Here is an 8,691-nt window from a genome sequence, read left to right as displayed (position 1 = left end):
GCGAGAGTTTACTTCCTCGACGTCCGACGAAGATGAACGCGACTCGCATCCAGCGTGCGCATGAAACAAGGACGAGACGCGTCGGGACAAAGGGAGGATGCTGTTAGAGAAAAATATAGACGTATTCCTGCGGTAAGGAAGAATGAGAGAGGAAAAATCGTTGGAAGGTCAAAGAGCTGGGAAGGGGTAAGTTAAGGAAGAGAGGGAAAGAGAGAGAGAGAGAGAGAGAGAAAGAGAGAGAAATACAGAGAGATGCGTAGCGGTAGATGCAGATGCGAGCCGACGCCAGCAGACACATAGGGAAAGAATGGAAGGCAGGAAAAAATGTCTCGTGGGGACCGCGAGACGAGGAGGATGAGAGAAGAAGACAATTTTTAGACGGAGAGGGGAATGCGAGAGGAGTGGAAAGGGGGAAGAGATTAAGAAGGAAGAGGAAACGTCGGTGGTCGCGCAGAGTGGTGCGTTAATCGGTTTGCTAAAGTTAAAGGGATGGTCACGTGGTGCGTTAAGTCGTCGTTGTGCGCACGTTCGGTCGAGCGAAAGAGGGAGGGGAGTACAAAGAGGACGAGGGGATAGGGGGTAACGCGTTGCATCGGAAAGCCGGAGCACCGGTGCTGCACCCGTCAGCAGTCTTACGATGCACTTTGCCCTGCGCGTCTCCGATGCGGTGGCGCACGTGCGACGTGACGCGATGCGACGCGCAGCGACGTTCCACGATGACGAGGTGCCTCGTCGTGACGCATCACCAAAATCGCATCGAGTTAACACGTCCGCGCGTCGACAAGTGTTGCTACACCGGTGACGGAGAGATCGATCTCTCTGTTTAGCGAGGCTTTCGCCGCGCATACCGATTTCCAATTCCTTGCGCCTAGTACCGCGCGGCTCGTCCGCTATCTCTCACCTCGTTCCCATTCTATTTCAACGTTTTCACAGATACCGCCGAGTCGGCTGGAAACATCGCCACGACGTTCGGCTCGAGCGGCGCTTCCTTACAAAATGAAATTCGTTCGTTCCACGATCCCCCGTGGATATCCTCCGTGGACATTGCCCTTTTCATTCTCGTCCACCGGTATCTCCACCGCGTCCTTCTCCGTCACGTCGACCGTCCTCTTCTCTCGCCACCCTTGTCGTATGTAACGTGTGCTTCTTATTACGTAACATTGCCACATTGCATCTTCTGGGACAGAGAGTTCCTTCTCTTTACCACGTTTCTTCCCCCTTTTCTTCCGGCGTTTCGTTCTTCCTGCATCGCTCCCCGCTTCCAGTCCCACTATCCAATTTTAAAAGCCGCCTCTTTCTCATCGACGATCGCTGAGAACTCGTTTAGCGTGCGAGCCGCTTTTTTTAAATTTCAAATCGAAACACCAGACGACGAGTCGCTGTTTAATCGATACTTTGTCCGAATATTTAGTTCGTTATCTTGTTTTTTTTCTTTTCTATTCTCTGACACCATTCTGATACGATTTACTCGTGACGACAATGCAGCCGACCTTTTGACTCCGCCGCTGCCCGCCCCACTCCCTCCGTTCCCACGTGGCAACGAACTTTCGACAAAAAGTAATCATCGACCTCCAGCTAGCGCCGGAAGTCGTAGGAGGATGCCAATTGTACGACACTATCTTTCAGCGGCGCTATCTTCGCCAAAATAAACCTACGAACCAAGAGAACGGTAATCGGTGTTACGTGAAATAGGAATATTTGAACGTTGCTCGTGATAGCTACTAGACAACTCGAAAGACGACTTGGACCGGTGATTCGAACGGAAATACGGACGAACCTGTGACCATCTTCGCCGGACACGTATTCGCGTGAGTACACTTGTTCTAATAAATAGCTCGTTTATGTAGTTGAAAGGCGAATCTATTCGATCGCCTCGAGTACATAAATGTACAGCTTTAAAATTTTTAATCGCCGCGGTATCGCGCAACACGCTCGCAATCTCGACGCGTAGGCGTCCAAGAGGAAATAGTGAAGTTTAAGCTTCTTCCTGGCGTCTACGAATCGCAGCTCGGAATCTTACATCTCGCAGATGATTTCGCACGAGTCTGTTCGAGATAGTTTCCCATCCTTGACCATCGTCAACTCGTTAAAATCAAATCGCAAAAGTATTATACGATCGACCGTATATTCGTTGGTCGGAATATTCGTCGGTGGCACGTAGAAGCGTTTGGCCCGTACATTGTACGCCAACAAAAGCGTGTACGCGCTTATATATAGAAATAGCAGTGACGGAACAACACCGGAAGCGAAGGAGTTCCGCCCAAGCCTGAAGGGTCAGTGCACTTTGAAAGGCGAGATCCAAGACCGCGCGTTTGCTTGCCGAAATCCTATCTGCTTGCTCCGCCAAACTAGTCAAAGTTCTTACGTTATTATCGCGAAACGGGGGAAAATCGATGTTGCGGTAGAAACGAAACGAAGCGACGAGTTGCTCGGAAGGGAATCGCGCTCGAAGAAACGTCCCCCTCGGCGATGCATCCTCGACGGAAGTAAGATAGGCGTTCCGGTGCGTGCGGGTTTTAAGGTCTTTACGGCCGCGCCAAGCGTTTCTCTCGTTAACGCGTGCAAGCGTTTCCTCGCGAAACGCGTGACTTTATGAATGAAACCACTACCGAGCGGAGTTTCTACGCGATGCCGGTAGTATTCGCGTTTACTCGCTCGTTCTATGTAGGAAGGAAGTCGCGAGCGAGCTGGAATTGTCTCTTCCATCAACGTTGCGCACCGTACGCGCTCGGTCAATTACCCGGTCAATAGTTTCCCGGCAGGATGCTGCATTCAAGGAAGTGTAACTTCGTCCGCAGGTCATCTACAGGGTGCTTTGAATCGCGCCGATCTGCCAAATATATCGTTCGTCGTTTGATCAGGTAGATCGGTTTAACCTCAGCGGCGCCAGCTCGAGTATCCATTTCTCTAGCGTTGTATTTTCTAGCGAACGTATGGCAAAAGAATTCGCGTAACAAATAATACGCGGAACATTTGACAAAAATTCGTACGATTTGCATACGTCTCGTCGAGTCCCAGATTTTTTCCTTCGTCTTTTCGCAACAAGAATCTAGCTATTTCGCTCCGCAGCGACATATACAGACAATTTCGATAACGCAAGACTGACGGACAACGTATCGAATGTTAAAAACGCTTCCGTGCGAAGAGAATCGTGTTTGGATCTGTCGTGTTCTCTGCCGTAGATTCGAAGCTCTCCTCGGAATATTCGTCTTGATGCGGCGAGACGAGGCGACACAGCGCGAAACGAGACGAGACGAGACGAGACGATACGCGTTCCAAGTAAGCCGAAACAGTGTCGCAGTGGGCTACGACCGATCGAATTCTAGGCCGACGACAGGCGACGCTATTTCTAAACTCATTTCTATTTTCTATTTGCATGCGCCGGCATCGCCACGACAATTTTATACGTCTGCGATATTTCGAGGAGTCGGCGTTAGCCTGTCCCGTGTCTTCCGCCGAAACCACGTAAGCGTAGATCTATTTGCTGATCGAGAAGAAAGAAAGTTCATCGACAGGTCGAACAGAGAGCAGCCGATAACCACAAAGCCGGAGCCCTTCGATTCTTGTTGCGATTTTACGGGCTCGTGGCCGATAATGCGAACGTAACGGACGGTCTGGCTCGCGTTTCCGCCGGAGTGTAATCGTATTCGATCGAGCAATTAGTAGCATGGAGCGGCCATTAAGCACTGCTATTCTCCACGTGAACGTCACGCGGCCACTTTGCACGGCTGTGTTCGTAACCATTACAGTTGTAATCGCATTTACCTGGCGCTCGCGCGCGAGCCATCGTACGCGTATAAACGCGATAAGAATCGCGCGTCGTATCGCCCTTATGGAATTCTTCTTGCGCAATTACTCGCGAGACGCCAACTCGAACTCCTTCGAACCAACGTTATGTAAAAGAATACATTGATCTTTTCGTTTCGAAATTAACCAAGCGACTTCCTTTCTCCGTACGTGACGTTTCTCACTTCCGACGCTCCGATAAAGGTATCGAATAATTCGCTCGACTATAGCGAAATAATTTCGAAAGTTGTCCGAGCTAATAAAATAATCTCGCAAGCACGTTTCTTACGACGCAACGCGTCCCTTCTGCGATCGAGGCGTAGACGAAAATTCGCTTCGGCGTAGACGTTTCGCGAATTGACGTTGCGTTTCGTTGAACAGCGACGTCGTGTAGCTTTTTAACGGTACAAAAACTCGTAGCGTTCGACTCAAAGAGAGAACGACGAACGACGAGGAAAAGACGGAGCAATCGATCGGCTGTGCCGGAGCGGTAGAGAGAGATAAAGAGCGTAGATGCGGATCCGTCGAGCGGATTTTTATCGTGCACGCGTCACGCGTAATATTCGCTGGCTGGAACAAGGAAATAGAGGTAAAGTCTAAGACAAGGAACAAGAGAGTCAGCCATTTTATGAAACGGCAGAGCTGCCTCGTCTCGTTGCCATGAGAGCGCGCCACGTTCAGATCTTTTGGCGAAAAACTACGAGACGATTTTATAACCGAGACGTCAGCTTCGAGATTTCTCGTTGAAATTTCGCGTAATTTTCCGACATCGATCGACGAACAGACCAAAAACGAAATTAGGATCGTTCCCTCTGCTCTGCCTCAAATCGCAGCCAACTTGCGCGCTTTCGTCGATTCTACGCGTCTTTGCTTGCCATTCGCCGAGTATATTTTAGTTATTTTTCCATCGTGCCTCGTTATTCCGTGCTAGCTACCACGATAACACGATATCCTTTTTCCCGCGTTTCCGTTTGTTTTTGTTTCCGTTTTTGTAGTCATTTCCGCTTCCGGTTTCGTTTTCATTTGGCCGTCTGCGTCGTGGCTCGTTTCTTTTTTTCCACGAGGAGACAACGTGGCGAGCGTAGTCGTGGAAACGGGACGATCTTCGGCCTCATGTTCGTTCTTCCGAGTAAGTTTTAGTCGCACGTTCGATCCACTTGCGCTCGATAACGTTTCATCTTTTCAATCCGTAATTTCCGTGTTTTCCGACCTCGTGGCTTCCCCTTCCCTTCTTTTCCCTTCCCTTCCCTTTCCTCTGCCGTCTTTACGCGCACGCTTCACTGTGTCGCGAAGGTGGCAGATGGACGAAAAGAGAAACCAATAGCAGGAGAAGGTCGAACAGAGAGGGAGATGACTTGTTGTAGGAAGAAGGAAGGAAAAGCGAGCGAACTGGGACCCGAGCGAGAAAGAACAGAAGGAACGAAGCGGGAGACGGGTGGGAGCGAGCGAGCATCGACAGGGGGAAGGGGAGAAAGAGAGAGATAGAACAGGGAATCCACGAGCGATCGACTGCCCTAGTCAGTCCTCGTCCGTCTGCCGGTCGGTCGTTTACGTTTATGTTTGACAGCTTGTGAATTCGCGTCACTCGAGCTTCGACCAGCCAGTGCTTCGTCTGTGTGTGTGTGGATGTGTATGTGTGCCGTCTCATCTACCTTGCACGCTCGATTAAAAAAATGAATTCCTTCTCGACCGACTTGCCGATATTAATCGAGACTTTTCTCTTTTTCCTGGATCGTTCGATATTTCGAATCGATGCCTCGCATCCACATTTTCCGATGATTTTAAAAGACACTTTTATCCGTTCACCGCTGATTACCGGACTTCGACGATTCTTCGATTTTCAAAGGAGAAGAAGGTACGTGCAGTAATGAGAACAGTTACTTTTCCTTTTTTCTTTCCTCTTTTTTTCTTTTTCCTTTTTTTTTTTTTTTTTTTTTTTAAGGATCGAGTCGTTAAAAATTAACGAACGAGAGAAAGTTGGACAAAATGAAGGCGATCAAAGGCGTACACTGTCGTCGCAACGTTTCATACAGTTCACGCCGCATAAATAGAACGATGCGAAATAGAACGCCGTTGCCGATGCCGCGTCGATATCGCTGGAATGTACTTGCATATTTCCTCCGATTTCGTACGTGCGATTCGCGCGCAAATCGCGACAAACGCCTTGCATGTACGTCGCGACGCGTGTCTCGTCGCATCCCCCGGCCACGTGTCGAACGACACGTTTCATCCCCGTTTTCCTTCAGCAGCGGATTCACCGGTACCCTCGTTAGCTGATCGTACCTTGTCGCTTGCCTTTTTCGTTCCCCGTCAAATTGATAAACTGCAAACGGCGAGCTTTCCAACAGAAAGACGATATATATCGTTGTTCGGGCGAGGAATCCTCGATCAAGTCGTAATACTCGGTCGGCGATTCGCTCGACCGAGAAGAATTAACAGCTCGGCACTCGAGTCCGTAAAGAAAGAGCGATGGAATCGAGAAGGTGAACGCACTCACGCGAAATTTACGCTGGCCGCGTATGTGCGCACGTGCGCAGCCGTGCACGCGTGTACGTAGGATCGTTTGATGTTGGCAAATGGCGCAAGTAAATCCGCGTATTATTAAATAGATAACGACCATAAATTTGGCCAAGTTACATAAAGACGCAAAAGTGCGCGTTAAGGTCCACCGTTCTATTTATGTACCGACACGGCCGACGTTCTAAGACCGCGGTTCTCAACCCCGTTCCTCCGCTTCTGATCGCGGAACGAACGCCAATCGCCTCGAAATCGAATTCGCAGGATTGCACCGATAACGACGCTTCGACGCTCCATCTGTCTGTATTTAATAATAAGAGAGGGAAGAAAAGCATAAGCTTCGTATCGAAAAGCGCGGAAGTTTATTACCAGGAATATCGATTGGCTATGAATTTATAACGCGTAAAGAAAAAGTACCTGTAGTGGGTCAAATTCTTGAAAAATAGAACTGCTTTATGGTAGCAGTCCCGTTAAGTCTCGTCTTCTCTTACTCTAGCGATCGTTCACCCATTAATGAATCCAATTATTGCTCCGACTTTCAACAGAATTCCTTGCATTTCCGTGTGTATTAAAAGCAACGAGGGAACGTGATAAAAAGAGAGCCACTGGAAAGGAAGTCATCGAGAACGTTGTCCCTGTTTATCGTTGCCCGTATGTCTATTTGCCTTTTATCAATTCTAGAAGCGATAATTACTTTTCTAAATTGCGAGACCGCGGGGCCACGAACGTGGACACGTTCGTACATCTGTTTTACCCGCAAAGACGAGTACGATCGGTTTTTTTCCATCCTATTCGAGCAACAAAACGGTCCCGATACCGCTAATGGCTCGAAATAATTCGGGGACGATAATGGATCGCGGGCCCCAACCAACAATCTCGCAGTAGAATGATCCGTTTGCGGTCAGACGCGTGCTCGGTCACGAAGCAGCGGCTACGTGCAAGTACCATCCTGCCGTGAAAGGATCGGACGAACTTCTACGAGCTGCCCTGTACAAGTTTTTCTGCGGCGCCTCGTCGCATCATTGGCACGCTTCCAAACAAGCCAGCTCCGAGCTTCGTCTATTTTCGTTGATTCCGATCTTTACAGGAAGACAGTGACCGCATTCGCTACTGCCGCTTCTTCCGCCATTCGCGATAGACGCTCGAGCTGTTCTCTCGCCCGTTCTTTCCTTCCCTCGCGAGCTTTTACACGCTCGAGAACTCTCGCCGAGTTCCTATCACGCCCCTCTTTCTCCGTGCGTAAATTGGACGATTCGTTTCTACTACCGTACCAGGCTTCCAAAAATCTTTAAACATTCTTTAATTAAATCCTTCTAGGCGAAACGTTTAAAGCTTTTCACAAAGAATAAAAGGTCGCGAGCGAAATTTTACGCAAAGCTCTGTTGCTTCTGTTAGGCCACTCGTTGATGAATAGCCGGTTTTCACTAGCCGATGAAAATAGAAAATTACCGTTTAATAATCGACCGGCGATCAATCGTCCCTTGTGATCTTTTCTCTTTTTCTACCAGATCGTCCATTTCGATTTTACAGAATTCCCATAGAACAACTTGGATCGTTCCAACTCTTTTTGGATAATCTAATACGGTTTCGGCTCTAAATAGAAACCTAAATCCTCGATCGCACGCGTCACTCGAGATGTCTTAGAATTTTCGACCGTCGACGAATTTCGTCCGATTGCTCCTCGTTTCCGTCTGCTTTCATTCGATCGCACCGTCGTCGAACGCACCAACGCTTCTCGCTCTGTGCCTAACGCATCGCATGCAACAGGTATCTGGCCTGACGTCACGATTTCAGCACGACGAAAGAACAAACGACGCGAGAAGTCGCGAGATACAGTGGAGAGAAAAAGAGAGGTACAAGGAGGCCGAAGCGGGGGTGGGAGCAACGATGACTGGATGGTGGTGGTGGAAGTTCGTGCCGGTCGCCGGCGGTGACGACGGTGACGGCGGTAACAGCGTTAACGGCGGCGGAAGGGCCGCGGAATCGTGCATACATACTTACACACACAGGCCGGTCGCGCATGACTTTGGTCGTACGCGTTTCTCGTTCTGTCTCTTTCACCCTTCCCGTTCTATCTGCTCGGTGCGCTTTTGTTCTTTCATTCTGGTCGCGGCGTCTCTGTTGCTCGCGGTGCATTGTCACTCGAGAGAAACAAAATCGGCCGAGCGGAGTTGTGTCACCGCGACACCCTGTTACGCGAGTATTATTCAAGACGCGTGTGCGTGTTCGCACGAGCATACACGCCTTTGAAACGTCGAAAGAGCGTAAATACGCGGCAACGAGGAAGCTCGTCGATCAACGGTAGTTGGGTCGACGCGTCGCGACACCCGTGTTTCTTTTTAACCGAATGCGACGAAGAAATTAATCGCAGATCTTCGTGTTCGCCCC

General features: G+C 49.5%; 1 long non-coding RNA gene across 1 annotated transcript in view; it reads left to right on the top strand.

Annotated features, from left to right (window-relative positions):
• The first annotated feature begins 3,349 nt into the window (after window positions 1-3,349).
• The window catches only part of LOC112214020, a 23,350-nt gene continuing 18,008 nt past the window's right edge, over window positions 3,350-8,691 (top strand). Inside the window, exon 1 of the long non-coding RNA XR_002947945.2 lies at window positions 3,350-5,641. This is a non-coding gene — a long non-coding RNA (uncharacterized LOC112214020). The remainder of the gene's footprint in view (window positions 5,642-8,691) is intronic.

The sequence above is a fragment of the Bombus impatiens genome, unplaced genomic scaffold, assembly GCF_000188095.3.
Source record: "Bombus impatiens unplaced genomic scaffold, BIMP_2.2 scf_4016, whole genome shotgun sequence".
In the NCBI taxonomy this organism is placed as follows: Eukaryota; Metazoa; Arthropoda; class Insecta; order Hymenoptera; family Apidae; genus Bombus; species Bombus impatiens.
This window is presented reverse-complemented; position numbering and strand designations above follow the sequence as displayed.